The sequence below is a fragment of the Cavia porcellus genome, unplaced genomic scaffold (genome assembly GCF_034190915.1).
Source record: "Cavia porcellus strain 051 isolate PalLab524CR breed Dunkin Hartley unplaced genomic scaffold, mCavPor4.1 scaffold_34, whole genome shotgun sequence".
NCBI classification, from domain to species: domain Eukaryota; kingdom Metazoa; phylum Chordata; class Mammalia; order Rodentia; family Caviidae; genus Cavia; species Cavia porcellus.
The window spans coordinates 28,916,924-28,936,659 of NW_026947517.1; positions in this window are offsets into that span (position 1 = coordinate 28,916,924).

A 19,736-nucleotide genomic window follows, 5' to 3' on the forward strand; every position below is an offset into this window, starting at 1 on the left:
TAACCCTAACCCTAACCTAACTGTAACCCTAACACTAACCATAACCCTATGCCTAACCCAAACCCTAACCCTAACTCTAAGCCTAACCCTAACACTCACACTAACCCTAACCCTAACCATAACACTAACCCTAACATCTAAACCTAACCCTAAGCCTAACTGTAACCATAACCCTATAAATAACCACTAACCCTAATGCTAACCCTTACCATATACCAAATCCTAAACCTAATCCTAACTCTAACCCTGAACCTAAGATTTAACCCTACCCCTAACCCTAAACCTAACCTTAACCATAACCTGTAAGCATAACACTAATCCTTACACTAACCCTAACTCTAACCCTAAACCAAAACCTATCCTCTGACCCTAACCATAACCATAATCATAACCATAACCATAACCATAACCTTAAACCTAATCCTAAACTCCAACCGTAACACTAACCCTAACCCTAAATGTAAACCTGAGTCTAAGCTTTAACCCTAGCCCCACCCCTTACCCTAACCATAACATCAAAGCCTAATCCTAACCCTAAACCTAACTGTAATACTAAAGCTAAACCAAATGCTAACTTCTAACCATAACCCTAACTCTAACCCTAACACTAAACCTAACACTAAACGTATATTCTAAACCTAACACTAACCCTAACCATGAACCGAAACCTAAACCTAACTCTCACACTAACCCTATATCCTAACCCTAACCCTAACACTATCCATAACACTAAACCTAACCGTAAACCCAACCCTAAACCTAACCCTAACCCTAAACCTATTGCTAACACCTAAACCCTAATGCTAACCCTAACCCTAACTCTAAAACTAACCGTAAACCTAACCCTAACCTAACTATAATCCTTACCCTAATCCTAACCTTAACTCTAACCATAACATAATCATAACCCTAAACCTAACCGAAACCCAAAGCCTAACCCTAACCCACTCACTAACACCTAACTGCTAACCCTAACCTTAAACATAGCCCTAACACTAAGCGTAACCCTAACACTAAACCTAACACTAACCCTAACCCTAACCCTCACATTAACCCTAACCCTAACCCTAAACCTAACACTAACACTAACCTCTAAACCTAAACCTAACCCTTACCCTAACGGTAACCCTAACACTTAAATTAACCACTAATCCTAATCGTAACCCTTAGAATATCCCTAACTGTACCTCACCCATAAACCTAACCATCAACCTAAGCTTTAGCCCTAACTGTAACCCTAACCATAACCATAACCTCTAAGCCTAACACTAATCCTAACACTAACCCTAACTCTAACCCAAAACCAAAAGCTAACCTCTAACCCTAACCCTAACCCTAACCTTAATCCTAACCCTAAATTCTAAGCCTAACCCTAACCCTAACCCTAAATCTAACACTAAAGCAAACGCTAAACTCTAACCATAACCATAATCCTAACCCTAACCCGAACACTAACACTAAAACTAACTTCTAACCCTAGCACTTAGCCTAACCCTCAACCTAAGTGTAACCCTAACACTAACCCTAACCCTAAAGCCTAACCCTAACCCTAACACTATCCCTAACCCTAACCCTAACCATAAACCAAAACCTAAATCTAACCCTATCGCTAACACCTAACCCCTAACCCTAACCCTAACTCAAACTCTAAAACTAACAATAAACCTAACCTTAACACCAACACTAAGCCTAACCCTAAACCTAATCGTAACACTAACCCTAACCGTACACCAAAGCCTAATGCTAACGCTAACCCTAGCATAACCCTATCCCTAACTCTAACCCTAACATTAATACTAACCCTAAACTTAACCCTAAACCTAACCCTAACACTAACCCTAACCTCTAAAACTAACCTAAAACTAAACCTATCCTTAACCATAATCCTAACACTAAATCTAACTTCTAACACTACCCCTCACCCTAAAACTCAACCTAACCCTTACGCTAACCATAAAACTAACCCAAACCCTAACGCTAACCCTAAACTCTAACGCTAACCCTAAACTCTAACGCTAACCCTAACCCTAAGCCTAACACTAACCCTAACCCATAACACTATCCCTAACACCTAAACCTAACCCTAACCCTAAAACTAAACCTAACACTAAATCTAACGCAAACCCTAACCCTAACACTAACCCAATTATAACAGTAACACTAACCATAATCCCAAGCCTAACACTAACACTACTCCTAACTCTAAACCTAACCCTAACCCTCACACTAACCCTAACCATAACATAACACTAACACTAACATGTAAACCTAACCCTAAGCCAAACCGTGACCCTAACCCTAAAACTTTCCACTAACCCTAATACACCCTTACCATATCGCTAACCCTAACCTAATCCTAACACTAACCCTGAAACTAAGCTTTAGCCCTAAACAGAACCCTAAACCTAACCCTAATCATAAAATCTAAGCCTAACATTAACTCTAACACTACCCCTAACTCTAACCCTAAACCAAAAGATAACCTCTAACCATAATCCTAACCCTAACCATAACCTTAAACCTAATCCTAAACTCTAACCGTAACCCTAACCTTAACCCTAAACATAAACCTGAACCTAAGCTTTACCCCTAACTCTAACCCTAACATTAACCATAGCCTCTAAGCCTAATCCTAACCCTAAACCTAACCCTAACTCTAACCCTAAACCAAACACTAACGTCTAACCATAACCTAACCCTAACCCTAACACTAACACTAAACCTATCTTCTAACCCTAACACTAACCCTAAACCTAAACCTAAACATAAACCTAACACTAACCCTAACCCTATACCATATACCCTAACCCTAACACTATCCATAACCCTAAACCTAAACTTAAACTGAACCCTAAACCTAACCCTAACCCTAACGCTATTGCTGACACCTAACCCCTAACCCTAACCCTAACTCTAAAACTAACCCTAAAACTAACCCTAACCCTAACCCTAACTCTAACCCTAAACCTAATCGTAACCCTAACCACAACCGAAAACCAAAGCCTAACCCTAGCCCTCTCCCTAACACCTAACTCCTAACCTTAACCTTAATCATAACCCTAACACTAAGTATCACCCTAACCCTAACCGTAACCCTAATATAAACACTAAGCCTAAACTGAACTATAACCCTAAAACTAAGCCTAACCCTAAACCTAACCCTTACCCTAACACTAACCCTAAACTCTAACCATAACACTAATCCTAACCATTACCTTTAACTTTAAACCAAACCCTAACCTTACCCCTAAACTTAACACCTACCTCTAACCATAACCTTAACCCTAACCCTAAACCCTAAATCTAACCATAACCCTAACCCTAAACCTAATGCTAACACTAACCCTAACCCATAACCCTATCCCTAAAACCTAACCCCAAACCTAAAACTAACACTAACCTTAACCATAACACTACCCCAAACCCAAACCCTAACCCTAAACCTAATGCTAACCTAATTGTAACTCTAAACCTAACCATAACCCTAAGCCTAACCTTAAACATAACCCTAACTCTAAACATAACCCTAACTTTCACACTAACCCTAACCCTAACCTATAAGCCTAACCCTATCCCTAAACCTAAACCAAAAGCTAACCTCTAACCATAACACTAACCCTAACTCTAACACTAACCAAAAATTTAACTCTAACCGAAACCCTAACCGTAACTCTAAACATAAAGCTGAACCTAAACTTTAACCGTAACCCTAACCCTAACCCTAACCATAAGCCCTAAGCCTAACCCTAACCCTAAACCTAACCCTAACTCAAACCCTAAAACAAATGCTAACCTCTAACCATGACCCTAAACCTAAACCTAAACCTAACACTAAACATATCTTCTAACCCTAAAACTAATCCTAACCCTAAACCTAAACCTAAACCTAACCCTAACCCTAAACCTAAAACTAAACCTAACCCTAACCCTAAAACGAAAACTATTCCTAACCCTAACCATAACCATAAACCAAACCATAAACCTAACCCCAACTCTAACCCTAAATCAACAGCTAACCTCTAACCATAACCCTAACCCTAACGCTAATCCTAAAACTAAGCCTATCTTCTAAACCAAACACTAACACTAACCCTAAAACTAAACATAAACCTAACACTAACCCTAACCCTAAACCCTAACCGTAACCAAAACCCTATTCCTAACACTAAGTCTAACCCTAAACCAATCCCTAATCCTAACCCTAACCCTAAACTTATCACTAACACCTAACCCCGAACGCTAACCCTAACCCTAAATCTAAAACTAACCCTAAACCTAACCCTAACCCTAAACTTAACACTAGCAGTAACCCTTACCCTAACTTTAACTCTAAACCTAATCGTAACCCTAACCCTAACCAAAATCTAAAGCTAACCCTAACCCTCTCCATAACACCTAAATCCTAACCCTAACCTTAAAGATAACCTAAACACTAAGCATAACCCCAACCCTAACACTAACCCTAACACTAAAAAGAACTATAACCCTAAACGTTAAAACTAAAACTAACCCTAACCCTAAACCTAACCCTTACGCTAACACTAAACCTAAACTCTAACCATAACCTTTAACTCTAACCCAAACCCTAACAATTACCCTAAACCTAATGCTAACCTCTAATCATAACCCTAACCCTAACTATAACTGTAACCCTAACCCTAACTCTTACCCTAACACTAACCACAACCCATAAACCTATCCCTAACACCTAACCATTAAACCTAACCCTAACCCTAACACTAACACTAAATTTAATGTAAACACTAACCCTAACCCTAAAGCTAACCGAATTGTAAACATAACCCTAACCATAACCCTAAGCCTAAACCTGAAAATAACCCTAAATTTAACCATAAAACTAACCCTCACACTAACCCAAACACTAAATCTAACACTAACCTCTAAACCTAACCATAACCCTAACTGTAACCCTAACTCGAAAACTAACAACTAATCCTAATCATAACCCCTAGCATATCCCTAACTGAACCCTACCCCTAATACTAACCCTCAACTTAAGCTTTAAACCTAACCATAACCCTAACCATAACCATAACCTCTAAGCCTAACACTAACCCTAACACTAACTCTTAATCTAACCCTAAACCAAAAGCTAACCACTAATCATAATCCTAACCCTAACAATAACTTTAATCCTAACTGTAAACTTTAACCGTAACCCTAACCTTAACCCTAACCATAAACCTGAACGTAAGATTTAACCCTAACCCTAACAATAAATTCTAAGCCTAACCCTAACCCTAACCCTAACTCTAACCCTAAACCAAACGCCAGCCTCTTACCGTAAAACCAACCCTATCCCTAACCCTAACCCTAACCCTAAACTATAACCGTAACCCTGACCCTAACCCTAACATTTAACTCTAACCCAAACCATAACCCTAACCTTTAACTCTAACCCAAACTGTAACCCTAAGCCTAACCCTAACCCTAAACATAACCGTAACACTAACCCTAACCCTAAACGTTACGCTAACCCTTACCCATGAGCCTATCCCTAACACTTAAACTCTAAACATAACCCTAACTCAAACCCTAACCCTAACACTTAATCTAACGCAAACTCTAACCCTAATGCTAACCTAATTGTAACCCTAACCCTAACCATAAACCTAAGCCTAACCCTAACCCTAACCCTATCTCTAACCGTAAGCCTAATCCTCACACTAACCCTGAACCTAACCCTAACACTAATACTAACCTCTAAACCTAACCCAAACTCTAACAGTAATCCTAACCCTAAAACAAACCACTAAAGCTAATCCTAACCCTTAGCATATCCCTAACCCTAACCCTAACCCTAACCCTAACCCTAACCCTAACACAAACCCTGAATATAACCTTTAACCCTAACCCTAACGCTAACTTTAATCATAACCTCTAAGGCTAACATTAACCCTAACCCTAACACTAACGCTAAGACTAACCCTAACACATACCTCTACACCTAACCCTAACCCTAACCCTAACCCTAACACTAACCCTAACACTAACCCTAACCTATAACACTAACCCTAACCCTAAACCTAAACCTAACATTAAACCTAACTTGTAACCCTAACCCTAACCCTAAGCCTAAATTCTAACAGTAAAATTAACCCTGACCCTAAACCTATCCCTAACATCTAACCCTAACGCTAACCCTAAACCTAACCCTAAACCTAACGCAAACCTAATCGTAACTCTAACCCTAACCGTAACCCGAAGACTAACCGTAATCCTTACCATAACGCTAACACTAACACTAACAATAAACCATAACCCTAAACCTAACACTATCCCTAATCCTATCCCTAACTGTAAATCTAACCCTAACCCTACCCTAACCCTAACCCTATCCCTAACACCTAACCCCTAACCCTAAGGCTAAACCTAACCCTAAAACTAACACTGAACCAATCCCTAACCCTAACCTTAACCATAAGCCTAACACTAAACCTAATTGTAACCCCAAACCCAACCGTAACCTGAAGCTTAACCATAACCCTAACCCGAAACCTAAATCTAAAACTAACACTACACACTAACACTAAAACTAAAACTAACACTAAGCCTAACCCTAACCCTAAACCTAACCCTAACACTAAACCTAATTTCTAACCCTAACCTTAAGCCTAACCCTAAACTGAAAACTAACCCTAACCGTAACCGAAACCCTAACCCTAACTCTAACCTTTTAACCTAAACGTAACACTAACCGTAACCATAACTCTAAGTGTAACCATAATCTCTAACCCTAATCGTAATCCTAACCCTAACTCTAGCAGTAACCCTAGCCCTAACACTAACACTAAACCTACCCCTAAGCCTAACCATTAAGCTAAACTCTAAACCTAACACATAACCCTAAACAATAACCCTAAGCTTAACCCCTTACCTTAAACCCTAAGCCTAACCCTAAACCTAACCCTAACACTAAACCTAATTTCTAACCCTAACCTTAAGCCTAACCCTAAACCAAAAACTAACCGTAACCCTAACCGTAACCCTAACCCTAACTCTAACCTTTTAACCTAAACGTAATAGTAATCCTAACCATAACTCTAAGCGTAACCATAATCTCTAACCCTAATCGTAATCCTAACCCGAACCCTAGCAGTAACCCTAGCCCTAACACTAACACTCAACCTACCCCTAAGCCTAACCATAAAGCTAAACTCTAAACGTAACACGTAAACCTAAACAATAACCCTAAGCCTAACTCCTTATCTTAAGCCCTAACACTAATCCTAACCCTAACCCTAACCCTAACCCTAACCCTAACCCTAAACCTAACCCTAACCTAAATGTAACTCTAACCCTAACAGGAACCCAAAGCCTAACCGTAACCCTAAACATAATCCTAACGCTAAGACTAACCTTAAACCCTAACCCTAAACCTAAAACAATACCTAAACCTAACCCTATCCCTAATACCTAACCCCTAATCCTAATGCTAAACCTAACACTAACCCCTAACCCTAAACATAACCATGTCCTTAATGCCACCCGTAACCCTAAATTCGAAAGCTAAAACAAACCCTAACCCTAACCCAAACCTAACATTAATACCTTACCCTAACCCTATGCCTACCCCTTATACTGAACTTAAGCCTGGATGTAATACCTAAACCTAAACCTAATCCAAACCCTAGCATAACACTAACCCTAAACCTATCCCTAACCATAACCCTAGCCCTAACCCTAACCCTAACCCTAACCTAACACTAACCCTAACCCTAACCCTAACCTAACCCTAACCCTAACCATAAGAATAACCCTAATCCTAACCCTAACCTTAAACGCTAACCCTAAACATAACCCTAACCCTAACCCTAACACTAAAACTAACACTAAACCTAATCCATTACCCTATCACTAACACCTAAACCCTAAAACTAACCCTAACCCTAAGCCTAAACCTAACAATAAATCTAATACAAACCCTAACCCTAAACCTAACCCTAACCCTAATGCTATCCTAATCGTAACCCTAACCCTAACCATAACCTTAAGCCTAACCCTAACCCTAACTCTAACCCTAACGCTACGCTTCACACTAACACCAAACCTAACCTTCACCCTAACGCTAACACTAACCTCTAAACCTAACACTAACACTAACCCTAAACCTAACCCTGAAACTAACCACTAACCCTAATACTAACCGTTACCCTATTCCTAACCCTAACCCTAAGACTAACACTAACACTTAACCTAAGCTTTAACCCTAATTTTAACCCTAAGCCTAAGCATAACCACTAAGCCTAACACTAAGCCTAACACTAACCCTAAATCTAACACTAAACCCAACGATAATCTCTAAACATAAACCCAACCCTAATCTTAACCCTAACCTTAACCCTAACACTAAAGCTAACTTCTAACCATAACAGTAACCCTAACACTAAACCTAACCCTAACACTAACCCTAAACCTAAAACTAACACTAACATGTAACAATAACCCTAACCCTAACCCACAAACCTAACCCTAAACCTAAACTTAACCCTAAACATAACCCTAACCCTAACACTAACCTAACCATAAACATAACCATAAGCATAACCCTATCCCTAACACCTAACCCCTAAACCTAACCCTAACACTTACTCTAACCCAAAACTATAATCCTAACCCTAAACCTAACCCTAACCTTAAAACTAACCCTAAACCAAATTCTAACACAAACCCTAACCCTAACCATAACCACAACACTATACTTAACACCCAAACCCTAAATCTAACCCTAACCCTAAACATAAACCTAAATCTAACAAAAACCCTAAATGAAACCCTAACCATAACCCTAACTGGAAATTAATTGTAACCCTAACCATAACCCTAAGCCTAAACCAAACCCTAAGCCAACTGTAAACTTAACCTAACCCTAACACTAACCCTAACCCTAATACTAAAGCTAACACTAACATCTAAACCTAACCCTAGCACTAACCATAATCCTAACCCTAAATCTAACCACTAACCCTAATCCTAACCCTTACCCTATCCCTAACCCTAACCCTAACCCTAACACTAAACCTAAAACTGAACCTAAGCTTTAACCCTAAGCCTAAACCTAACCCTAACCATCACCTCTAAGCCTAACCCTAACCCTAATCTTAATCCTAACTCTAACCCTAAACCGAACGCTAACATCTAACCATAACACTAACTCTAACCCTAAACCTAACCCTAAACTCTAACCGTAACACTAACTCTAACCCTAACGCTAACACTAACACTAATCTCTAAACCTAACCCTAACCTTAATCCTAACAATAACCCTAACACTAAACCTAACTTTAATCCCGTACCCTAATGCTAACCCTATCACTTAAACGAAAACTAACCCTGACTGTAATACCTAACCCTAACCCTAGCATAACCCAGCTCTAACCCTAACACTAACCCTAAACCTAACACTAAACCTAACACTAACCCTAAACCGTACCTCTAAACCCAACCGTAATTCTAACCCTAACCCTAAGCCTAAAACTAACCCTAAACTCTAACACTTACCCTAACCCTAAACCTATTACTAACCCTAACCCTAAACCTAACACTAAACATACCATCAAACCCTAACACTAAGCCTAACCCTAAACCTCATTCTAACCCTAACTCTAACCATAACACTAACCCTAACCCTAACTTAAACGCTATCCCTAACCATAACCCTAACACTAACCCTAACCCGTAACCCTATACATAACACCTAACCTCTAACCCTAACCCTAACCCTAAACCTAACCCTAACCCTGACACTAAATCTAACGCAAACCCTAAACCTAACACTAACCGTAACCCTAGCCCTAAACTAATTGTAAACCTAACCCTAACTCTAACCCTAACCCTACCCTAACACTAACCATAACCCTCACCCTAACCCTAACACTAACATCCAGACCTAATCCAAACCCTAACCATAACCATAACACTAAAATTAACCAGTAACCCTAATCCTAAGCCTTACCATATCCCTAACCCCAACCCTGACCCTTAGCTTTAACCCTAACCCTAACACTAACCATAACCTCTAAGCCTAACCCTAACCCTAACTCTAACACTAAAACAAACATTAAACTCCAACCATAACCCTAAGCCTAATCATAACACTAAACCTAACACTAACACTAACCCTAACCCTAAACCTAAGCTTTAACCCTAACCCTAACTGAAACCTAATGCTAACCTCTAACCATAACACTAACCCTAACCCTACCATTAACCCTAAACTCTAATCGTAACACTAAGCCTAACCCTATAACTATCCGTAACATTAAACCCTAAGGCTAAATCGAACCCTAACCCTGACCTTAACCTAATCGTAACCCTAACCCTAACCATATCCCGAAGCATAACCGTAACGCGAACCCTAACCCTAACACTAACCCAAAACCCTAACCCTAAAACTAACAATATTCCTAAGCCTAACCTTAACCATCAAACTAAACCTAACCCTAACCCTATCCATAACATCTAACCCTTAAACCCAATGCTAAACCTAACCCTAAAACTCACACAAACCTTACCCTAACACTAACACTAACTCTAAGCCTAACCCTAAGCCTAATCAAAAACCTAAACCTAACCATAACACGAAACCTAACCTTAACCCTCTCCCTAACACATAACCCCCAACCCTAACCATAACACTAAGCCTAACCCTAAATGTAACCATAACCCTAACCATAAACCTAACATTAATTACTTGCCCTAACCCTAACCCTACTGCTTAAACTAACCCTAACACTGACTGTAATACTTTACCCTAAACCTAGCCCTAACCCTAACATAACCTTGACCCTAACCCTAACCCTAACCTAAGCATAACTCTAACGCTAACCCTACGCCTAACACTAACCCTAACCTATAACACTAACAAAAACCCTAAACATATCCCTAAACTTAAACCTAAACCTAACACTAAACCTAACTTATAACCGTAACACTAACCCTAAACATAAACACTAACTGTAAAATTAACCCTAACCATAAACATATCCCTAACATCTAACCCTAACACTAACCCTAACCCAAATTTAATCAAAACTCTAAACATAACCATAACCCGAAGACTAACCATAACCCTAACCCTATCCCTAACACTAACCCTAAACCATAACCCTAAATCTGACACAATCCCTAACCCTAACCCTAACTGTAAACCTAACCCTAACGCCACACTAACCCTAACCGTATCCCAAAACCTAACCTCTAACCCTAAAGCTAAACCTAATCAAAAAATAACACTGAACCTAACCCTAACCCTAACCATAATGCTAACACTAAACCTAATTTTAACACTAACCCTAACCATAACCCGAAGCCTACCATAACCCTTACCCTAACCCTAACAATAACACTACAAACTAACCCTAACCCTAAACCTAAACTTAACCCTAACCCTAAACCTAAACTTAACCCTAAACCTAACCGTAACACTAACCTCTTACCCTAACTGTAACAGTAACACTAACCATAACCCTAACCATATCCATAATCTCTAATCCTAACCGTAACACTAATCCTAACCCTAACCATAATCCTAACCCTAACCCTAGCCCTAAGCCTAAACATAACAACAACCCTAAACCTAACACCTAACCCTAAACCATAACCCTAAGCCTAAACCCTAACCTTAAGCCCTAACACTAACACTAACCCTAACCCTAACCCTAAATGTCAAACTAATCCTAACACTAACCCTGACACTAACACTAACCCTAACCCTAAACGCTAACACTAACCATAACTTTAACCCTAAAACCTAAACCTAACCATAAACCTATCCCTAAAACTAACCCTAACTTTAACCCTATCCCTAAAACCTAACCCCTAAACCGAACCCTAAGCAAAACCCTAAAACTAACCATAAATCTAACACAAACGCTACTCCTAACCATCATCCAAACCCTAACATTAACCCCAACCTCATTGTAACCCTAACCCTAACTGTAACCCGAAGCCTAACCCTAACCCTATCCCTAACACCTAACCCCTCAACATAACGGTAACCCTAACACTAATCTTAATATAAATCCTAACCCTAAGCAGAAACCTAACCATAACCTAAACGTAACACTAACTGTAAACCTAAACCTAAACCTAATGACTAAACCTAATTCTAATTCTTACTCTATCCCTACCCCTAATGCTAAAAATAACCCTAAACCTAAGCTTTCACCTTTACCCTCACTCTAACCCTAACAATAACTTCTAAGCCTCACCCTAACCCTCACTCTAACCCCAAACTCTATCACTAAACCTAACGCTAACCTCTGACCATAACACTAAACCTAACGCTAACCCTAACACTAACCCTAAGCCTAACACTAACACTAACACTAACCTTAACCATAAACCTAAACCTAAGTTTTAACCCTAACACTAACACAAACCTAACGGTAACCGCTAAAACTAAACTTAACCCTAACCCTAACCCTAAACTGTAACCATAACACTAACCCTAACCCTAAATCTATCCCTAACATCTAACCCTAACCCAAACCCTAAACCTAAACCTAACACTTAGCCTAACACTAACCCTAAACCCTAACAGTAACCCTAACCGTAATCCTAACTTTTAACTCTAACCCAAACCCTAAAACTAACACTAACCCTAACCCTAAACCTAACGGTAACCTCTAATCATTAACGTAACCCTAACCCTAACCCGTAAACCTAACCCTAAAGCTCACCCTACATTCTAATCCTAAACCTAACCATAACCCTAACCGTAAGCCTAATACTAACCCTAAACTAACACTAAACCTAACCACAACCCTTACCCTATCCCTAACACCTAACCGCTAAACCTAACCTTAACCCTAACCCAAAATTCTAATCCTAACGCTAACCCTAACTGTAACCCTAACCCTAACACTAAAGCTAACCTCTAACACTAAACCTAATCCTAAACCTATCACTAACCCTAATCCTAAACCTAAAACAAACCCTAAATTCTAACCCTAACCCTAACCCAAAACCTAACCCTAAACCTAAGTCTAACTTAAATGTAATCCTAACACTAACCATAACCCTAAGCCTAGCCCTAACCCTAATTCTAACCCTATCCCTAAACCTAACCCTACCCATAACCCTAAACCTAAGCTTTAATCCTAACCCTAAACATAACCCTAAAAATAACATCTAAGCCTCAGCCTAACCCTAACCCTAACCACTAACCCTAACCCTAACAGTAACCCTAAACATAAGCTTTAACCCACAGCCTAACTCAAACCTAACACTAAACTCTAACCCTAACCCTAAACGTAACCCTAAACTCTAGCCATAAGAGTAACCCAATCCTAAACATATCCCTAACATCTAACCCTAACCCTAAGCCTAACCCTAACCCTAACCCTAACTCTAAACCTAACCTAAATGTAACTCTAAACCTAACCATAAACAGAGGCCTAACCATAACCCTAACCCTAACACTAATAGTAACCCTAAACCCTAACCATGAACCTAACACTATCCCTAACCCAACCCTAACAGTAAACCTAACCCTAACAGTAATGCTAACCCTAATCCTATCCCTAACACCTAACCCCTAACCCTAACACTGAACTTAAACTTAAAACTAACACTAAACCTAACCATAACCCTAACCCTAAGCCTAACCCTAAACCTAATAGTAACACTAACCATAACCGTAACCCAAAGCCTAAACTAAACCCTCTCCCTGACACCTAACACCTAACCCTAAACCTAACACTAACCCTAACCCTAAACGTAACCATATCCCTAACGCTACCACTATCCCTAAATTCTAATCCTAACCCTAACCCTAACCATAACCATAAACATAACCATAACCGTAACCTAGACCTAACATTAATCCGTTACCCTAACCCTAGCCCTACCCCTTAAACTATTACTAAGCCTGACTGTAATACCTAAACCTAACCCTAAACCAAACCCTAGCATAACCCCAACCCTAAACCTGAGGCTAAATCTAACCCTGCCACATACATCTAACCCTAACCCTAACCCTAAACCTAAACCTAAACCTATCACTAACTGTAACCTCTAACACTAACCTTAACCCAAAACTATCCCAAACCCTAACCCTAAACCTATCACTAAACCTAACTTCTAACCCTAATTGTAACCCTAAATCTAAACCTAACCCTAACATTAACCATAACACTAACCCTAATCCTAACCTTAACCCTAAACACTAACCCTCACCTTAACCATAACCATAACTCTAACCCTAAACCTAACCCTAATCCATAAGACTATCCCTAACACCTAAACCCTAAACCTAACCCTAACCTTAATCCTAACCCTAACAATAAATCAAACGCAAAACCTAAATCTAACCCTAATCCTAACGCTAAACGAATTGAAACCCTAACCCTAACCATAACCCTAACCCTAACCCTAACTCTAACCCTAACCCTAAGCCTCACAATAACCCTAACACTAACCTCTAAACCTAACCCTAACCCTAAACATAACCCTAAAATTAACCCAAAACCAAAACCTATCGCTAGCAGCTAACCCCTAAACTTAACCCTAACACTAACCCTATCGCTAACACCTAATCCCTAAACTTAACCCTAACCCTAAATCTAAAACTAACCCTAAACCACACCCTAACCCTAACCCTAACCCTATCACTAACCCTAAATCTAATCATAACCCTAGCCCAAACCGTAACCCAAAGACTAACCATAACCCACTCCATAACACCTAACTCCTAGCCCTAACTTTACTCATAACCCTAAAATTAAGCTTAACCCTAACCCTAGCCCTAAAACTAACCCTAACCCTAAACCGAACCATAGCCTTTAACACTAACCCTAAACTTAACCCTAACCCTAAACCCAACCCTTACACTAACACTACCGTAAACTAACTATAACCCTAACCCTAACCCTAAACTTCAACTCTAAACCAAACCCTAACCCTAACCCTAAACCTAAACCTAAACCTAACCCTATCGATAACCTCTAAGCCTAACACTAACACTAACCGTACATCTAACCCTACACCAAATGCTAACCTCTAACGAAAATCCTAGCTGTAACCCTAACCCTAATCTTAACAGTAAACCTAACTTCTAACCCTAACAATAACCCTAAACATAATCTTAAACCTAACAATAATCCTAACACTAACCCAAACCCAAAACCCTAACCCTAACCCTAACACTATCCCTAACCCTAACCCTAACCCTAAATTGAACCCTAAACTTAAACCTAACCCTAACCATATTGCTAACCCCTAACCCCTAAACTTAACGCTAACCCTAACTCTAAAAGTAACCCTAAACCAAACACTAACCATAACCCTTACTCTCACACTTACCCTAAAACTAACCCTAACCCTAAGCCTAACCCGAACACTAAACCTAATCCATAACCTGATCCCTAACACCTAACCCCTAAACCTAGCCCTAACCCTAATCCTAACCCTAACACTAAATATAACACAAACCCTAAACCTAACCCTAACCCTAATGCTAACCTCACTGTAACCCTAACCCTAAACATAACCTTCAACCTAACAATAAACCTAACCCTAAACCTAAGGCTAACCCTTACTCTCACACTTACACTCAAACTAACCTGTACCCTAACAATAACCTCTAAACCTAACTCTAACCCTAAATATAACCCTAACTCTAAAACTAACCACTAACACTAATCCTAACCCTTAGCATATCCCTTACATAACACTAAACCTAACCCTAACCCTGAACCTAAGCTTTAACACTAACCCCAACACTAAAAATAACCATAACCTCTAAGCCTAAAACTAAACTTAACACTAAGCCTAACTCTAACCCTAAACCAAAAGATAACCTCTAACCATAAACCTAACCCTAACCCTAAACTTAAACATTACCCTAAACTAATCGTAACCCTAACCCTAACTGTAATCTGAAGCCTAACCATAACCCGAACCCTAATCGTAACACTAACCCTAAACACTAACCTGAATGCTAACACTATCCCTAAGACTAACTCTAACGGTAAACCTAACCCTAACCGTAACCCTGACCCTAACACCTCACCCCAAACCCTAACGCTAAATCTAACCCTAAAACTAACACTAACCCTAACCCTAACTGTAACCCTTAACCCTAAGCCTAACACTAAACATAATAGTAACTGTTAAAACTAACCGTAAGCAAAGCCTAACCTTAACCTTTTAACTAGCACCTAATTCTTAACCCTAAACATAACACTACCCCTAACACTAAACATAACCATAACCCTAACCCTACCACTAACCCTAACTTCTAATCCTAACCCTAACCATAACCATAACCATAACTATAACCATAACCATAAACCTAACATTATTCCCTTACCCTAACCCTAACTTTACCCCTTTAACTAAAGCTAACCCTGTCTGTAATACCTAACCCTAAACCTAACCCTAACCCTAGCATAACCCTAACTCTAACCCTACCCATTAACCTAACTCTAAAGCTAACCATAACCCTAAAACACACCACTAACCCTAACACTAACCCTAAACTCTAACAGTAACCATAACCCTAAACCAATCCCTAACACTAACTCTAAACCGATCACTAAACCTAACTTGTAATCCTAATCCTAACAGAACCCTAAACCTCAACCTAAACCTAAAACTAACCATAACACTAAACCTAACCCTAAGCCTAACCATAAAGGCTAAGCCTAACCCTTACCCTAACCCTAACCCTAAAGCATACCCTACCCCTTTCACTAACACTAACCCTGAACCTAATCGTAACACTAAACCCTAACTGTAACCCAAAGCCTAACCCTAACCCTCTCCCTAACACCTAACCCCTAACTCTAAACTTAATCATAACCCTAACACTAAGCGTAATCCTAACCCTAACCCTAACACTGACCCTAAAACTAAACCTAACACTTACCCTAAAACTAATCCTAAACTGTAACCGTAAACCAAAACCTAACCCTAACTTTTAACTCTAACCCAAACCATAACACTAACCCTAACCCTAAACCTAAAGCTAACCTCTAAACATAACCGTAAACCTAACCCTAACCCTAAACTGTAAACCTAAACCTAACCCAAATTCTAATCCTAACCCTGACCCTAGCCCTAAACTGAACCTGAAACTAATTGTAACCCTAACCATAACCATAACCATAAGCTTAAACCTAAACCTAACCCTAACTCTAACCGTAACCCTAACCCTAACACTAACCCTAAGTGTAATCCTAACACTAACACTAACCTCTAACACGAACCCTAGCACTAACCGTAATCCTAACCCTAAACCTAACCACTAACGCTAATTCTAACACACTATCCCTAATCCTAATGCTAACCGTAAACCTAACCCTGAACCTAAGCTTTAACACTAACCCTAACACTAACCCTAACCCTATCGCTAACCCTAACCCTAAACCGAACCCTAAACCTAACCCTAACCCTAACCCTATCGCTAACACCTAACCCCCAACCCTAACCCTAACTCTAAATCTAACCCTAACTCTAACCCTAAACCTATCCCTAACCCTAACCCTAAACCTAATTGTAACCGTAATCCTAACCGTAACCCAAAACCTAAACCTAACCCTCTCCGTAACACCTAATTCCTAACCCTAACCTTATTCATAACCCTAACCCTAAACATAACCCTTACGCTAACCCTAACACTAACCCTAAGCCTAAACTGAATCATAAGCCTAAAGTCTAACCCTAAACCTAACACTAACCCTAAACCTAACACTTAACCTAACACTAACCCTAAACTCTAACCATAACCCTAACACTAACCATAGTCTTTAACTCTAACTGAAACCCTAACCCTAACCCTAAACCTAACGGTAACCTCTAATCATAACTGTAACCCTAACCCTAAACCTAACCATAACCGTTACCCTGTCCATAACACAGAACCCCTAAACCTAACCCTAACCCTAACCCAAAAGTCTAATCCTAACCCTAACCCTAACACTAACACTAACCTTAACCTCTAACACTAATCCTAATCCTAAACCTATCACTAAACCTAACCCTAATCCTAACACTAAACCTAAATTCTAAACCTAACCCTAACCCTAACCCTAACCCTAAACTAAATTTAATCCTAACCCTAACCATAACCCTAAGCCTAGCCCTAAGCCTAGCCCTAACCCTAACTCTAACCCTAACCCTAAACCTAAGCTTTAAACCTAACCCTAACCATAACACAAACCATAACTTCTAAGCCTCACCCTAAACCTAACCCTAACCCTAGCCACAAATTCTATCACTAAACCTAATGCTAACCTCTAACTATTACCCTAACGCTAACCCTAACCCTATCCCTAACACTAACACTAACCCTAACCCTAACCCTAACCCTAAGTCTAAGCTTTAACCCTAAACCTAACACAAACCTAACGCTAACCTCTAACACTAACCCTAAGCCTAACCCTAAACCTAACATTAACCATAAGCCTAAACTCTAACATTAACACTAACCCAAACGCTAAACCTATCACTAACATCTAACAATAACCCTAACGCTAAGCCTAACCTACACGTAACTCTAACCCTAACTGTAACCCTAAGGCTAAACCCAACCATTTCCGTAACACCTAACCCTAACACCTAATCCCTAAGCCAAACCTTAACCCTAACACTAACACTAACTCTAACAATAACCCTAAACACTAACCCTAAACCTAACACTATCACTAAACCCAAACCTAACCATAAACCTAACTGAACCCTAACCCTAATGCTAACGCTAACCCGAACCCATAAAACTAACACTAAACCGAACTGTAACCCTAACCCTAACCCTAAGGCTAACGCTAAACCTAATTGTAACACTAACCGTAACCCTAATCTGAAGCCTACCGTTAACCCTCTCCCTAACACCTAACCCCTAACCCTAACCCTAACCCTAACCCTAACCCTAACCCTAACACTAACCCTAAGCACAACCCTAATTTCTAACCATAACACTTAACCTAACCCTAACACAAAACCAAACCTAACCCTAATACTAAACTCTAACCCAAACCCTAACCCTAACATGAAACCTAACCCTAACACTAACCCTAACCATAACCCTAACTAACCCTAAACCTCAACCTAACCCTAACCCTAAAAATAGCCCTAACCTCAGCCTAAACGCTAACCCTAACCTTAACCCTAGCCCTAAACCTAACCTTAAACCTAAACCTAACATTATCCCTCACCCTAAACCTAACCCTAAACCTAACACTAACACTAAACCTAACACTAACACTAATGCTAACTCTATCCATAACCCTTAACAATAACCCTAACCCTAAAAATAACCCCTATCCCTAACCCTAACAATAACCCTAACCCTAAAGCTAATCATAAACCAAAACCTAACCATAACCCAAAGCCTAACCAAAACCCTCTCCCTAGCACCTAAAGCTTAACCCTAACCCTAAACCTAACCCTAAACCTAAATTCTAATCATAAGCTTAAACCTAACACTAACCCTAAACCTAACCCTAACCCTAAACTCTAACCCAACCCTAAACCTAACCCTCATTGCAATCTTATCCCTAACAGCCAATCCTTAAACCTAACACTAACCCTAAGCCTAAAACTAATCATAAATTTAACGCAAACACTAACCCTAACCTAATCGTAACCCTAAACCTAACCGTAACCCAAAGCCTAACCCTAAAATAATTGCTATCACCTAACTCCTAAACCTAACCCTAACCCTAATCCTAATCCACACACTAACCCTAATCATAACACTAAACCTAATC